A 17,294-nucleotide genomic window follows, 5' to 3' on the forward strand; every position below is an offset into this window, starting at 1 on the left:
CCTGCAATACCCCCTGCGCTAATACTCTGCAATACCCCCTGCGCAATACGCTGCAATACCCCCTGCGCTAATACTCTGCAATACCCAATGCGCTAATACTCTGCAATACCACCTGCGCTAATACTCTGCAATACCCCCTGCGCCAATACTCTGCAATACCCCCTGCGCCAATACTCTGCAATACCCCCTGCGCCAATACTCTGCAATACCCCCTGCGCCAATACTCTGCAATACCCCCTGCGCCAGTACTTTGCAATACCCCCTGCACCAGTTCTCTGCAATACCCCCTCCACTAATACTCTGCAATACTCCCTGTGCCAGTACTCTGCAATACCCCCTGCGCCAGTACTCTGCAATACCCCCTGCGCCAATACTCTGCAATACCCCCTGCGCCAATACTCTGCAATACCCTCGCACCAATACTCTGCAATACCCTCACACCAATACTCTGCAATACCCCTGCACCAATACTCTGCAATACCCCCACACAATACTCTGCAATACCCCCCGCACAATACTCTGCAATACCCCCCGCACAATACTCTGCAATATCCCCCGCACAATACTCTGCAATACCCCGCACCAATACTCTGCAATACCCCCGCACCAATACTCTGCAATACCCCCGCACCAATACTCTGCAATACCCCCGCACAATACTCTGTAGTACCTCCCGCACAATACTCTGCAGTACCCCCGCACCAATACTCTGCAATACCCCCGCACCAATACTCTGCAATACCCCCTCACCAATACTCTGCAATACCCCCCACACAATACTCTGCAATACTCCCACACAATACTCTGCAATACCCCCGCACCAATACACTGCAATACCCCCGCACCAATACTCTGCAATACCCCCGCACAATACTCTGCAGTACCTCCCGCACAATACTCTGCAGTACCCCCGCACCAATACTCTGCAATACCCCCTCACCAATACTCTGCAATACCCCCCACACAATACTCTGCAATACTCCCACACAATACTCTGCAATACCCCCCGCACCAATACTCTGCAGTACCCCTGCACCAATACTCTGCAGTACCCCCGCACCAATACTCTGCAGTTCCCCCGCACCAATACTCTGAAATACCCCCTGCACAATACTCTGCAATACCCCCCGCACAATACTCTGCAATACCCCCGCACAATACTCTGCAATACCCTGAAAAAAAATGCGTTTTAACCACTTCCTGCCCGCCGGCCGTCATATGACGTCCTTGACTTTATGCAGGGATATCTAAATGATGCCTGCAGCTACAGGCATCATTCAGATATTTTCTTTTTCAGTCGGCGATTCTCTACACCATAAGAATAATCATGTCGGCTGTTCTGCCTCTTGATTGTTCTTACGGGAGGTGAAAGGGGATGTTTTTTCAGGCTTCCCAGCCTAGAGGTGAGATGTGGGGTCTTATTGACCCCATATCTCACTGTAAAGAGGACCTGTCATGCTATATTCCTATTACAAGGGATGTTTACATTCCTTGTAATAGGAATAAAAGTGATCAAAACAATTAATTTTTGGGGAAAAACATGTCAAACTAAAATAAATAAAGTAAAATGAACAATAAAAAAATATATATTTTTTTAAAGCGCCCCTGTTCCCGTGTGCTCGTATACAGAAGCGACCGCACTCGTAAGTCCCGCCCACATATGAAAACGGTGTTCAAACCACACATGTGAGGTATCGCTGTGAATGTTAGAGCGAGAGCAATAATTTTGGCCCTAGACCTCTTCTCCAACTAAAAAGATGTAACCAGTAAAAATATTTAAAGCGTCACCTATGGGGATTTTTAAGTAGCAAAGTTTGGCGCCATTCCACAAGCGTGTGCAATTTTGAAGGGTGACATGTTGGGTATCTATTGACTCGGCGTAACTTCATCTTTCATATTATGCAAAAACATTGGGCTAACTTTAATGTTTTTTTTTTTAAAGCACAAAAACGTTTTATTTCCAAAAAAAACGTATTCGAAAAATTGCTGCGAAAATAACGTGCGCGATAAAAAGTTGCAACGACAGCCATTGTATTCTCTAGGGTTTTTGCTAAAAAAGCATATATAATGTTTTGGGGTTCTATGTAATTTTCTAGCAAATAAATGATGATTTTTCCATGTAGGAGAGGAATGTCAGAATTGGTCTGGGTGTTCCAGAACGCCTGGATGTTGGGCCTCTGTATGTGGCCACGCTATGTAAAAGTCTCACACATTTGGTATCGCCATACTCGGGAGGAATAGCAGAATGTGTTTTGGGGTGTAATTTGTGGTATGCATATGCTGTGTGTGAGAAATAACCTGCGAATATGAACATTTTGTGAAAAAAAAAAATCTTGATTTTGCAAAGAATTGTGGGAAAAAATGACTTCTTTCCAAAAAGGGGTCATTTGGGGGGTATTTGTACTTTTCTGGCATGTTAGGGTCTCAAGAAACGAGAGAGGCTGTCAGTACTTCAGGTGTGATCAAATTGATCAATTTTCAGTAATTGGTACCATAGCTTGTAGACCCTATAACTTTCACCCAGACTAAATAATAACCAAAGATATGTAGCAGTATACATTTTAGACCAAATTTATGAAGAAAAAAACATTTTTCGCAAAATGTTATAATAGAAATGAAGAAAAATTATTTTTTTTACAAAATGTTTTTTCTTTTTTCATTTATAGCGAAAAAAATAAAAACCGCAGAGGTGATCAAATAGCACCAAAAGAAAGCTCTATTTGTGGGAAAAAAAGGACAAAAATGTCATTTGGTTACAGTGTTGTATGACTGAGTTATTGTCATTCAAAATGTGAGAGCACCGAAAGCTGAAAATTGGTCTGGTGATTAAGGGGGTTTTCGTGCCTAATGGTCAAGTGGTTAAATAGAGGTTCCTGCCAAAGTAAAAAAATCTTGATGCAATAAACAAATTTATGTGATACTTATAGACATTCAAACCCTGAAAACGGGTCGGTTCTGACCCTAACATAAGAAGAGGGTTAAGTATGGCCGTCGTTCCCGCGTCAAAATTTTAACATTTTACGTTGTTTGCGTAAGTCGTACGTGAATGGGGCTAGACGTAATTTACGTTCACGTCGAAACCAATATGTCCTTGTGGCGTATTTGGAGCAATGCCCACTGGGAATGTCCACGGACGTCGCATGCGCTGTTCGTGAAAAACGTCAATCACATCAGGTCACATAACATTTACATAAAACACGCCCCCCTGTTCCACATTTGAATTAGGCGGGTTTACGCCGGCCGATTTACGCTACGCCGCTGCAATTTACGGAGCAAGTGCTTTGAGAATACTGCATTTGCCCGTCTAAGTTGTGAAGGCGTAACGTAAATCGGATACGTTACGCCCGCACAAAGATACACCGCTGTACAAGAATCTGGCCCTGTATGTGTTAGTTGCTTGCTTTTTATTGTTTTCCTTTTCAGGGGTGGATAATCCACTTAAAGGAACAGCTTTACACACTCATTTTGTCAAGGTTGTTGATATCTGGGTTGGCGCCAAGGTTTACTATTATTATGTGCACACAAAAAACTTGAGCCTCTGGAACCACTTAAGCCTCATCCTACCTTTAAGCCCACCCTGTAAGGTGCCCTCTCCTATGCACTCAGGGCACCATTTTATGTTTTCTCAGTTATCAGAGAGTTAGTCTATGTGCTCATACTAGCTATCTGGTACTGAAGAAATACTGGTGCAAAACTGCATAATAGAGTTTTCATTTTCTGAATAAATGGTTTTCTTATTTAGGTTCACCCTCAAAACTAACTTTCTATCTATGCTATCTGCAGCCTTAATAAAGGCTTGTAGCGTTGTCATTTTTTTTTTAAATCTGGACACTTACCTGTCTTCAGCCTCACTTCCGGGTCTTCTTCCTTGCGGGGAGTGGGCGTGTCGCTCCTTTTCCCCGACGGGGAGCTCTGCGCAATGTCTCCTGGGAGTGAGTGTTGATCCTCCCAGGAGACGATTGACGTGTGGGTAAAGCGCGTCATCACCTTCCGAAAATATCCGACGGGGACTCGGCTCTTTACGGCGCTATACGGCGCCTGCCGTGTAGAGCTGACTGCGCAGGCGCGTAAAGTGCCGAGTCCCATCTCGGATATTTTCGGAAGGCGTGACACGCTTTACCCGCACGTCAATCATCTAGGCCTCGTCTTAGGAACGCCTACTCCCCGGGGGATCGAGAACCCGGAAGCCGGGTGAATCGAACGCAAAAAAACTTAAGTACAGCTGAAAAAAAAAAAATCAGCATACTGTTGATGTCAGCAGTATGCTGGATGTAACAGTATGTAGATGTTTTAGGGTGAACCCCCGCTTTAAAGGGGTTGTAAAGGTAAAAAAACTATTTCTAAATTTCTTCCTTTACCTTAGTGCAGTCCTCCTTCACTTACCTCATCCTTCGATTTTGCTTTTAAATGTCCTTATTTCTTCTGAGAAATTCTCACTTCCTGTTCTTCTGTCTGTAACTCCACACAGTAATGTGAGGTTTTCTCCCTGGTGTGGAGTGTCGTGCTCGCCCACTCCCTTGGAATACAGAAGAGTCAGGACGCTCTCTAACACACAGCTTCTTTCTCTATCTGCAACGTAGAGAGCGTCCTGACTCTCCTGTATTCCAGGGGAGGGGGCAAGCATGACCCTCCACACCAGGGAGAAAGCCTTGCATTACTGTGTGGAGTTGCAGACAGAAGAACAGGAAGTGAGGATTTCTCAGAAGAAATAAGGACATTTAAAAGCAAAGTCAAAGGATGAGGCAAGTGAAGGAAGACTGCACTAAGGTAAAGGAAGCTATTTAGGAAAAAAAACCTTTTCAAACCCTTTAAGAGTTATTTTTTATGGCTTGTTGCCTGTCAGTGTTTGCAGTTTTGATCAACAGGAAGGAAAAACAAAAGCCTTGGCTTGACTGTTGCCAATGTTGAACATGGATCTTAGTGCCGACATTTTTAAACTGTAAGTAAAGTCAAATTTTTTTTTTAGTTTCTGATATAATAGAGAGATTAGAACCTCTGTCAGTTTTTATTGCTGTCTGTGTCCGCATTAGGAAGATTCACCACCTCTATTTGTACTGTTTACCGTTCTCATCAAAAGTGAACAAAAAAAAAACGCACATTTTGGATTGACACCAGAACAGTAATATAGGGCAAATATTCCAATGGGGGCACTTGTTCTGGTGTCCCTAGTGAGATTCCTTGCTTTTGGATTTTTTCTCACTTCTTATTTTGGCTATATGACAGGAAGTGAAGGGAAATCTCCCCAATGGGATACAGATAACAAATTACTCTATCCAAATGAAAAATGTTTTGCTTTTAGTTTTACTTAAAGCGGAGTTCCACCGAAAAATAAAATAAAATAAGTCAGCAGCTACAAATACTGCAGCTGCTGAGTGCTGACTTTTAAAATAAGGACACTTGTCTGTCCAGGGCACCCACAATGTCCTCATCTGAAGCCAACCTTTTCCTCGGCTCCCAAGTGCAGGCGCCGGCATGTTCAGTAAGGGAATCGCAGCTTCACAGCCTGGTTCCCTACTGCGCTTGCGCGTGTCGCTCCGCGTTTTGAGTGGTCCCAGCTGTCTTCTGGGACCTGTGTGTCTCCCAGAAGACAGAGGGCGGAATGAAGTAAGGGCCGGACACCGCAAAGAATGCCGCGGATTCTGCTGCGATCTTTTGCCGAAAGTGGGAGCAAATATCTGTATTAGACAGGTATCTGCTCCCCCCTACCCCCTGAAAGGTGCCAAATGTGACACCGGAGGGGCGGAGGAATCCATAAAGCGGAAGTTCCATTTTTGGGTGGAACTCTTCTTTAAAGTCTGTTGATTCCATCATGCCCATCGAAAGATAAACACTAATAAAAGCTCTTCCAACACGTAAACCCTCACCTTGCCTGTTCTCAGTGCCATAACCTTTCACTTAACCTTCTATTTAAATCAATGCTATGCTAATTGAACAGCTAAAGCCCAACTGCAGCCAAAACCTTTTATTTTAGTTTTGGAGAGACTTTTTATTCCTAACATGAATTCTTTCCCTTCCTTAGGCCCCTTTCACATGTGTGGACCGTATGTCCGCTTTTTCATCCATCCGTTTGCGGATGAAAACGGGACATACATTGGTCCCTATGTGATTGCGGGGTTCAAGCTGATGAACATCCGCTGACACCTGTAATCACCCGCCTCTGTTATCCTTTTTCTTCCATCTGCAGAGCAGATCGGATGAACACGGACATACGGTCCGTGTTCATCTGATCCCCCAATAGGGGAGAGCGGAGAAAAGACAGAGCGGTCCCTGCACAGTGTTCGGGGACCACGCTGTCATCCGCCGGCTCAGCGGGGAACAACGGAGCGATCCCCGCTGAGCTTACGGTGCATACGGAGGTGGATCATTACTGATCCGCCCCGTTTGTGCAAAACAAAATAATTCTACATTCTGATTCTGATTAAAGTGGATGTAAACCCAAAACATTTGTTTTTTATTTTTTATGTCACAATGTAGAGAATAAGATTTCCTATCATCTGAGCCCAGCCTTGCCACACAAAGTTAATCCAGCTCTGAGCAATCCTCTTATTGTTCAGTGAAAATTAACAGACTTCCAGATAAAAACCTGTCTAAATAAAAAGTCCTTTCCGTCCCCTTGCTTCGAGTGACATACATTACTTCTCACAATGAACTGTGGATCACCCCCCCCCCCCATATTATGATAAACATCCAGGAATGTGCATGTGTCCAAGCTAGTGCATGAGATATGTAAAAACCCCGTCACTCGAAGCAAGGGGACGGAAAGGACATTTTATTTATGAACAATATACAATAAACAATAAAAGTGGATTGCTTAGAGCTGGATTAACTATTAACTCATCTGTGCCCAAGACTGGGCACAAATGATAGGAAATCTTATTCTCTACATTGTGACATCCACTTTAGGTTGTCTGCTCTACATAGAAGGGTCAGGGGATCAGTACGAAAAACAAAGTCCAGTCATGATTGGCGCCTTTACCACAGTCTTGCAGAGCACTTAGAGAGGCTTTCCTTTTACCAATATTTATCCAGTAGGACCTACATAGAATGCAAAGAGAATTGTTTGCTAACATCATTACATTATCTTACCAGGGCAAAAGGAATGAAGATGAAATCTGTCCTCTAAAATAGATATGCAGTCTACAGAGTTTGCCAAAACAAACAATGTAATAATGTCTTCCATACAAGCTGAATTATATAATACAAATATATTTTGGTTTGGAGTTGACAAAGTTTAATCTTTGGTCTCCATCAGCTTTATGATCCTTGTGTCCTTACAATAGGATTGATTGTCTATCTGAAACAGCTATGCTTGCTCTGTGCAATAATGGAAGGTGTCTGCGCTGTGCTTAAACTAGTGAAAAAATGGACAAGGGAACGATGGTGGTGGAGAGGGGGGAGGGAGGGGGATGTATAAATAAGGGAAGTGAGACGTGTACAAATACAGCAAAAAATAACTTACACAAGGGTGAATTGGATCCTGATTGGACCGGGTGATAAACCACAAGGAGGACAATGAATAAGTGAAAGGGGTGATCAACCTAATGTGTCCACAAATACATACAGTTGAATGAGTGAAAACCCAAAACAATAAATTCGCAGTGAGGTGAAAAAAAGTAAAAAATGACTTGGAAAAAAGCAAAAGGAAAAAATGCCAAGATCCAGTCGATGGAGGAGTGCAACCCAGTCCTAGGATCGTGCAGCCCACACCATATAGTGTAGTAAACAGCTTACCTCCTGGTAGTTACTCACACATAAGATGAATTGCTGGTACTTCTAGTAGGTTAGGTGTCCTCTTAGATAGATCACAGTTTTGGACCATACATGTGAAGAAAAAATGGATATATCTTGTGGGTGGACCTCCTGTCACTCAAAGGGCAGAAAGGGGGATGCTCAAGGATGCAGTGTGTGGGAGTACACTTACACAACTTACACTGTGTTAAAAGGAAAAGTGCCTGTCTCCACGAGCGCCGCGCTCGTATCCCGATCCTCTCACTGTCAGCACTCAACACTCAGCTCCTCAGGGATCCATAAAAGCGGCCGTACATGGTTGAATAAGGGAGCAGAGAGGGGAGAGGAGAAGGAGAGGGAGAAAGGGCGTGTCGCGTGAGACGGCACAGCACAACAAAAACTTTAATGACCGATAAAAATAAAAAACTCACAGTAAGCAAGGAAACTACGGTCGCATCTCCTACGAGCACCGCACTCGTCTGCCGTCCGTTAGGATGTTGCTTCCGATCAGTACTCTAGTGTTCCCGACGCGTGTTCGTCACATCACGTGACTTCATCAGGGGATGATTACTAGAGTAATGTGTAGTCTTTAAATATGGTCTGGATGATGGGTGATTAGGAATAGCGGCGGCCATTTTGTCGAAGTCAGTATACATATCTGACAAGTATCGAATCCGCGCCATTTTACCTGTGTCATACAAGCCTGTGCAATACTGTGAAACGGGACCGATGGTCATCAGACTCGTACAGACATACACAGTGCGAGTACCATATTACCAGAGCCACCAAAAAAGGGGTATGCAAGAAGGCATAAAAATACAAGGGGGCATAAACATAAAATTACAATGACGTGGATGAGTAAAAAGAGCATGGGTAAAAATGAGCATAAAACATTGCATCAACGCTCACCCAGTGACATGGGCCGCACGTCGACCCCGCAAAAGAGACAAACGGTCAATCCAACAGGGACAGATCAGCGTGCCACGTCATAGGTGTATCCAAAGCGCATATGCTGCACAGAGGAAATGTCATATTATCATAAAAATGGTAAGTAGACCTCAAGTGGTATTACCATGAGTGGTCATGTGGGCAATAAAATAAAGAAAATAAAAATAAAAAGGTAAAATGTTGTTGTGAACAACATATAGAACCTAAATTAAAAACCAAAAGGATAAAAATATATATTAGAAAGCAATAATAATAATATATATGTATAAAGGAAAGCGAATAGGTCACCCCTATAGAAGTGAAGACCAAATCGGCGCAAAGTATTTAGGTTATTTTGAGCATCTGGTGACGAAAGGTAGGTGTGTGGCCACAACTGACTGAAGTACTGTACAGAACAAACCCCCCACGTTCGGCAGACGCTTGTAGAGGGAAAGTGCACTTAGTGCCACACACAGTCAGGCAAAAAATATTGGTGATAGGGTGGGTGGGACAGACAGGATAATGGTGTGATATCTTAAAAGTCACTAAGGAAACAGTTCAAATCGAACTCGATGTTCAGGCCTCTAGGTGTGAAAGTATCCATATTAAAAATGTATTTGGATTCTAACTGGCTAAGGGCCCTGACTTTGTGACCGCCCCGCCATGGTCTGGAGTACGGGACTATCCCCCAGAATTTTAAGTGTGAAGGGTCTTTATGATGAACTTTAGCAAAATGGCGCGATACGCTGTGGTTCGGAAACCCACTTTCAATATTTTTCACATGTTCCTTGATGCGTATTCGAAGTAATCTCTTAGTGCGTCCAATATATTGCAGTCCACAGCTGCATTCAAGGGCATATACTGCTCCTTCTGTGTTGCAGCCAATAAAGTCCCTTATTTCGTATTCAGTTCCATTGCTGTTGGACTTGAATGTAGACACTTTTTTGTTTGGTTGTCTGGTATGTGTGCAAGAGTAGCATCTCTTGCATGGATAGAATCCCTTTCCGGTGAAAAAAGTAAATTGCTTCCTTGGAGGGTCTATTACGTTTTTCACCAGCTGGTCTCGAAGTGTGGGGGCTCTTTTGTATATGAACTTCGGTTTCTCCGGTAGTAAATCACAGAGGTCTTTGTCACATTTCAAAATGTGCCAGTGTTTTTGAATGACTTTTTCTATTTTCCTATGTTGTATATTGTAGTCTAATACTACAGGAATCACATCTTCCTTGGCTGATAGTATTTTATTTTCCAGAAGCTGCCCTCTTGGTATCTTAGATACTTCTTCTATCTTTTGCTTGATGTGTGCGTTATCGTAACCCTTCTGGACAAATCTGTCACCTATTAGATTTGCTTGTTTTTTAAAAGTATCCAACTCAGTACAATTCCGTCGTAGGCGCATAAGTTGGCCTTTCGGTATGTTATAAAGCCAGTTCTTGTGATGGCAGCTAGTAAGGGGAAGGTAGCTGTTTCTGTCTACGTTTTTGAAGAAAGTTTTGGTATCAAAGGTCTTATTATTCCTAGAAATCTCAAGGTCGAGAAAGGCTATATTCTGTGCTTCAATTTGCCAAGTGAGCTTGATATTTCTGGAGTTGATATTTAGGCCTTCCAGGAACATTACAAGTGACTGTTGGTCCCCTCTCCACAGTATAAAAATGTCATCAATGTATCTCTTGTATAGCGCCAAGCTCATAGGTTGACATTTAAATACCACTTCTTCTTCCCATTGTGACATAAATAACCCTGCTACGCTCGGCGCGAATTTTGCCCCCATCGCCACACCGGTCCGTTGTTGGTAGTACTGATCCTTATACCATAGATGACTATGTTTCAGGCAGAAATCGAGACACTTTATTATGTACTTCCTTTGAACACAGGGAAGTTTGGTGAAATTTCGAAGTCCCCACTTGGTAGCATCACACGCCAAATGGTTGGGGATGATGCTATACAATGATGAAACGTCCGCCGTTACCATTAAGAGAGGTCCATCTTCATTCATCTCAGTTAGCACCTGTAACATTTCCTTTGTGTCTTTTAAGTACGCTCGTGTGTGTTGAACGGCCGGTTGGAGAAACCGATCTATGTATTGACCGAGCCTAGCTGTTATAGAGTCTATCCCGTTTACAATCGGTCTAAAGGGAGGGTTCTCTTTGTTTTTGTGGATTTTGGGCAATGCGTATATTATGGGGGTTCTGCACGCCTCAGGAATCAAATACCTAGCCTCTTTTTTGTCCAGGACTCCCTTTTTGAGGCCTAAATGTACAACTTGTTCGAGCTCTTTCCTCCATTTAAAAATTGGATTTCTCAACAGAGGAAGATATGTCTCTGGGTCATTGAGAAGTCTCAACATGCCGTTATGGTATTGTTCCGTGGTCATTAACACAATTCCCCCACCCTTATCTGAGGGCCTAATCACGAGATCTTTATTAGTTCTCAGCTTCTTAATCCCAATCTTGATAGATGTGGGTTCCTCTACTTTTTTGATCACAAGACTTTTAATCTCTTCTGTCACCAGATTCCTAAATACTTCTATGTATTTCCCTTCTTTCACTTTTGGATTGAAGGTCGATTTATTCCTTAATTGACTATGTACCACTTCTTCATTTTCTCCTTTAGCGGGCTTGAACGACTTGCCAGACATGTATTTTTTAATATTCAATTTCCTAGTGTATTTTTCTATACTAATATAGGTCTGAAATGTATCCATGTTCCTGGCCGGTGCGTATTTTAGTCCTTTATCTAGTACTAGGATTTCTTCTTGGGTAAGTGGTATGTCCGTAAGGTTAAAAATTCCTTCTCCTATTGGTTTTAGTTTCGCTCTTTTTCTTTCTTGTTTTCGTTTGCCTGCCCTACAGCCTCTTTTCTTGGGGGACTTCTTGGTTGTAGTTCCTCTATTTTCCTCGGGGGATGGTAAGTCGTTTCCCGGTCTAAAAAAGACCTACTATATCCTTCTTCATATCGATATTCGGGTGCTCTTCTTTCTTCTCTATACCAATCCCTGGGATCTCTTGGAGGAGGATATTGGCTGTAGGGATATCCTGGGCTCCTATCTCTCGGTCTGGGATATCCTGGGCTCCTTTCTCTTGGTCTGGAGAGTAGGGGGGGTGGGCCTTGTCTCTCTCTTTGTTCGTAGTATGGATCCAGTCCTGGACTTCTCCTGTATGGTCTATAGTCATATTGATGGTTGCCTCTATGTTCTCTATTCTCATGGTTTCTTGTGGAATAGTCTGGGATTCTCTCTCGTTCGTATTGTGGCCCTCTAGTATCTTTGTGCCCTTGATTGTTTTTGTTCCAGTTATTGTATGTTTTTTTATTTTTTCGGTTTTTTAGTTTTTTCCCACCTTGTTGAGGGGTAGGTCCTGTCTGTGACTTATTCCTCCATGAATTCCGTGGAGTTTGGCCATTAGGGTGATCTTGTTTATTTTCCTGATAACTATGACTCGGGTGGTTTTGTCGTGAGGCATCATCCCTATCTTCTCTATGAGGGATACTTATTGCCAAATCTTCTGAGGATGATATACCAGGACGCCCGACTTTCTCTGGTGTCGAGAATGTAGAAATGGGGTCAGTGGGTACTTTATTGACCTGCCATTTGTACACTACATCGTTTTTATAGTCACCCATATCTCTGGCGTACTTCTTACTTTTTCTCTGTTGTACTTCCGTGTCTTTTTTGACCAAATCTTTGTTTAGTATAGCGGTCAGGCGATTGAATTCTTCAGTGTCTTTGTGTGCATCCAAACTTATCTTTAATTCGGCTAGGGCTTGTTCAATTTTTTTGAGTTTTTTCTGTTTCCTTTTGATTAGAAATTGCAGGAGCTCAGTACCTTTGCTGTTAAAAAATCTGAACCATTCCTCATTAGATTCCTGGTTCCCGAGTCCGTCGTTCGGGGGTACATCCCACCTCAAACGTCTGGGAACTAAGTTATCTTTGATATAACGTTCAAAGGTATGAATGTCCCACCACAGATTGATTTTCTTCTCTAGACCATGTCCTAGTTTCCGTGTAAGGTATTCTATATTGCTGTCTGTTTTGGGATCATCATTATTGAAAACCAGGTCAAGGTTGACTTCACGTTTTTCAACAAATGTGAAAATATCCATAACTGCTGCTGGAGTGAGTAAAGGATAATATGGTATATGGTGCTGGGTGAAACTCCTGCGCTGTCGTGGATAAGTGTGGGAATAGTGGGGTGGCAGAGGGGAGGGAAAAGGTTAAGCTAAGGGTGGGGAACTGCAGCAAACAAAAAGGGAGTGTTTCCAATGAAGGACAAAGATAAATGCAATAATGGAAGGTGTCTGCGCTGTGCTTAAACTAGTGAAAAAATGGACAAGGGAACGATGGTGGTGGAGAGGGGGGAGGGAGGGGGATGTATAAATAAGGGAAGTGAGACGTGTACAAATACAGCAAAAAATAACTTACACAAGGGTGAATTGGATCCTGATTGGACCGGGTGATAAACCACAAGGAGGACAATGAATAAGTGAAAGGGGTGATCAACCTAATGTGTCCACAAATACATACAGTTGAATGAGTGAAAACCCAAAACAATAAATTCGCAGTGAGGTGAAAAAAAGTAAAAAATGACTTGGAAAAAATGCCAAGATCCAGTCGATGGAGGAGTGCAACCCAGTCCTAGGATCGTGCAGCCCACACCATATAGTGTAGTAAACAGCTTACCTCCTGGTAGTTACTCACACATAAGATGAATTGCTGGTACTTCTAGTAGGTTAGGTGTCCTCTTAGATAGCGCAAAACATATAGAAACACAATTGATGATCAGATAATGTATATAAATTATATATAAAAATATATATATATATAACTCTAATATTAACACAAAAAGAAATCCATAAAAGTGCATCAGTGAAAAAAGTCCAAAAGTGCTCCAAATAATGAAGTGACTGATTGTGATTAAATCTCAAAAAGCTGTGATCGACAGGAAGGTTCCTTCACCAATAGCTAAAGATGGCCCCTCACCTCAGCCATTCGACCATGGCTAGGTCACAAAACTTTTGAAAAACCTCCAAGGTAAGTGTAAGGACACGTCCAAGCTTTAAAGGTTACCAGCAGGCAGCAGACAGCTCAATACTCCCAACGACCACAGTGAAATATATGAAACAAAAAGGGAACAGACTAGTGCTCTCTGTCTCAAACTGGATTTAATAAGTAAAAAAGACCAAAGTAAACTCACATTTTACAACACTCAGAGCCGAGTGTGAAGCGTATCAGCATAAACGGAGCTCCAAGGCTTCCGAGTCTTTACACAGCTCACACATCAGCGTTGGGTCGGCGAGCCCGGGTGACGTCACAAAGCTCCTCCCCCTCGTACGCGTTACGTTCCTATGGGCGGAACTTCCTCAGCGTGGGGTCAGAGAGGCTAACGTGAACGTCCCGCAACGTCATAAATAGTGTGTGGTTGCCATCGCAACCCACCACACTAATTCCCTGCTCACCTGCGCCATCTAGTGCCCAATAAACAAAAGGCAACTAATAAGCTGTAGCCTATTTAATGCACAGGATAAACGGTCCACCTAATTAAAGAAGGACCAGCAGGTAATTTAAAGATAAATAAATCATTGTAAAACGTGACGTCAGCCACGATCGCCTCGCCATTACAAACAGAAAATACCACTAAAATTTAGCGGATAAATCCAGTGTAATTAACAGCATATTAAGAAACATTTATAAGAACATTAAAAATATAAGAATATATTAACAATATATTCTAGGCAAGATAACACTGCCTTAACATTTCAATCCCTTTAAATACAGAAAATCTGCAATGGGTATATAAAATTAATTACAATATTATGTACAGAAACCTAGTCATATAAGATGTAAAAGGTAAAGATATATGTTTATACATAATTAATATTAAAATCATTAAAATTAATAAAAATTAATAAAAATACTAAAATTCCCCAAATACTGAAAATTTGAAAATTACAAATTATCGATTAGAGATAAAACAATTGAGGTCGAACTCAACATTGAGGCCTAATGGAGCCGAAACCTTGGTTTCATAGATCCAAAAAGATTCACGGCGGCTCAACTGTCGTATGTAATGCCCTCCTCTCCAGTGTTTGGTGACCTTTTCTATGCCCCAAAATTTCAGGCCTTTAGGATCTCTACCATGGCATTCCCTAAAATGCTTAGAAACACTATGAGTCCTAATGCCACGTCGGATGTTGCTAATATGTTCTCCAACCCTCACATGCAATTCACGTGAGGTACGCCCGACATATTGCAATCCACACTGGCATTCAAGCATATACACCACGCCAGTGGTCGAGCAGGTAATTAGTTGTTTGATTGGATATTCCATTCCGGTAATATTAGAAACAAAGGACTTCCGTTTCTTGATATTATGTTTGGCATGTTTACAGGTTGCGCATCTGCCACAGGCGTAAAAACCTGATAAGAAATTGAAAAGTTTGGGTCTCGGGATGAGGGCATTACATACGACAGTTGAGCCGCCGTGAATCTTTTTGGATCTATGAAACCAAGGTTTCGGCTCCATTAGGCCTCAATGTTGAGTTCGACCTCAATTGTTTTATCTCTAATCGATAATTTGTAATTTTCAAATTTTCAGTATTTGGGGAATTTTAGTATTTTTATTAATTTTTATTAATTTTAATGATTTTAATATTAATTATGTATAAACATATATCTTTACCTTTTACATCTTATATGACTAGGTTTCTGTACATAATATTGTAATTAATTTTATATACCCATTGCAGATTTTCTGTATTTAAAGGGATTGAAATGTTAAGGCAGTGTTATCTTGCCTAGAATATATTGTTAATATATTCTTATATTTTTAATGTTCTTATAAATGTTTCTTAATATGCTGTTAATTACACTGGATTTATCCGCTAAATTTTAGTGGTATTTTCTGTAATGGCGAGGCGATCGTGGCTGACGTCACGTTTTACAATGATTTATTTATCTTTAAATTACCTGCTGGTCCTTCTTTAATTAGGTGGACCGTTTATCCTGTGCATTAAATAGGCTACAGCTTATTAGTTGCCTTTTGTTTATTGGGCACTAGATGGCGCAAGTGAGCAGGGAATTAGTGTGGTGGGTTGCGATGGCAACCACACACTATTTATGACGTTGCGGGACGTTCACGTTAGCCTCTCTGACCCCACGCTGAGGAAGTTCCGCCCATAGGAACGTAACGCGTACGAGGGGGAGGAGCTTCGTGACGTCACCCGCGCTCGCCGACCCAACGCTGATGTGTGAGCTGTGTAAAGACTCGGAAGCCTTGGAGCTCCGTTTATGCTGATACGCTTCACACTCGGCTCTGAGTGTTGTAAAATGTGAGTTTACTTTGGTCTTTTTTACTTATTAAATCCAGTTTGAGACAGAGAGCACTAGTCTGTTCCCTTTTTGTTTCATATATTTCACTGTGGTCGTTGGGAGTATTGAGCTGTCTGCTGCCTGCTGGTAACCTTTAAAGCTTGGACGTGTCCTTACACTTACCTTGGAGGTTTTTCAAAAGTTTTGTGACCTAGCCATGGTCGAATGGCTGAGGTGAGGGGCCATCTTTAGCTATTGGTGAAGGAACCTTCCTGTCGATCACAGCTTTTTGAGATTTAATCACAATCAGTCACTTCATTATTTGGAGCACTTTTGGACTTTTTTCACTGATGCACTTTTATGGATTTCTTTTTGTGTTAATATTAGAGTTATATATATATATATTTTTATATATAATTTATATACATTATCTGATCATCAATTGTGTTTCTATATGTTTTGCGCTGCACTTTATTGTTATTGATCACTATTGGGATTTCTATTTGAATTTATCCTCCAGTGCTGGCTTGCAATTTTTAAAGTTTTTTGTGTATTTTCCAGCGCGGAATTTCTCCTTTATTTTTGGTGTCCTCTTAGATAGATCACAGTTTTGGACCATACATGTGAAGAAAAAATGGATATATCTTGTGGGTGGACCTCCTGTCACTCAAAGGGCAGACAGGGGGATGCTCAAGGATGCAGTGTGTGGGAGTACACTTACACAACTTACACTGTGTTAAAAGGAAAAGTGCCTGTCTCCACGAGCGCCGCGCTCGTATCCCGATCCTCTCACTGTCAGCACTCAACACTCAGCTCCTCAGGGATCCATAAAAGCGGCCGTACATGGTTGAATAAGGGAGCAGAGAGGGGAGAGGAGAAGGAGAGGGAGAGAGGGCGTGTCGCGTGAGACGGCACAGCACAACAAAAACTTTAATGACCGATAAAAATAAAAAACTCACAGTAAGCAAGGAAACTAGGGTCGCATCTCCTACGAGCACCGCACTCGTCTGCCGTCCATTAGGATGTTGCTTCCGATCAGTACTCTAGTGTTCCCGACGCGTGTTCGTCACATCACGTGACTTCATCAGGGGATGATTACTAGAGTAATGTGTAGTCTTTAAATATGGTCTGGATGATGGGTGATTAGGAATAGCGGCGGCCATTTTGTCGAAGTCAGTATACATATCTGACAAGTATCGAATCCGTGCCATTTTACCTGTGTCATACAAGCCTGTGCAATACTGTGAAACGGGACCGATGGTCATCAGACTCGTACAGACATACACAGTGCGAGTACCATATTACCAGAGCCACCAAAAAAGGGGTATGCAAGAAG

Source organism: Rana temporaria, chromosome 10 (assembly GCF_905171775.1).
Source record: "Rana temporaria chromosome 10, aRanTem1.1, whole genome shotgun sequence".
Lineage (NCBI taxonomy): Eukaryota > Metazoa > Chordata > Amphibia > Anura > Ranidae > Rana > Rana temporaria.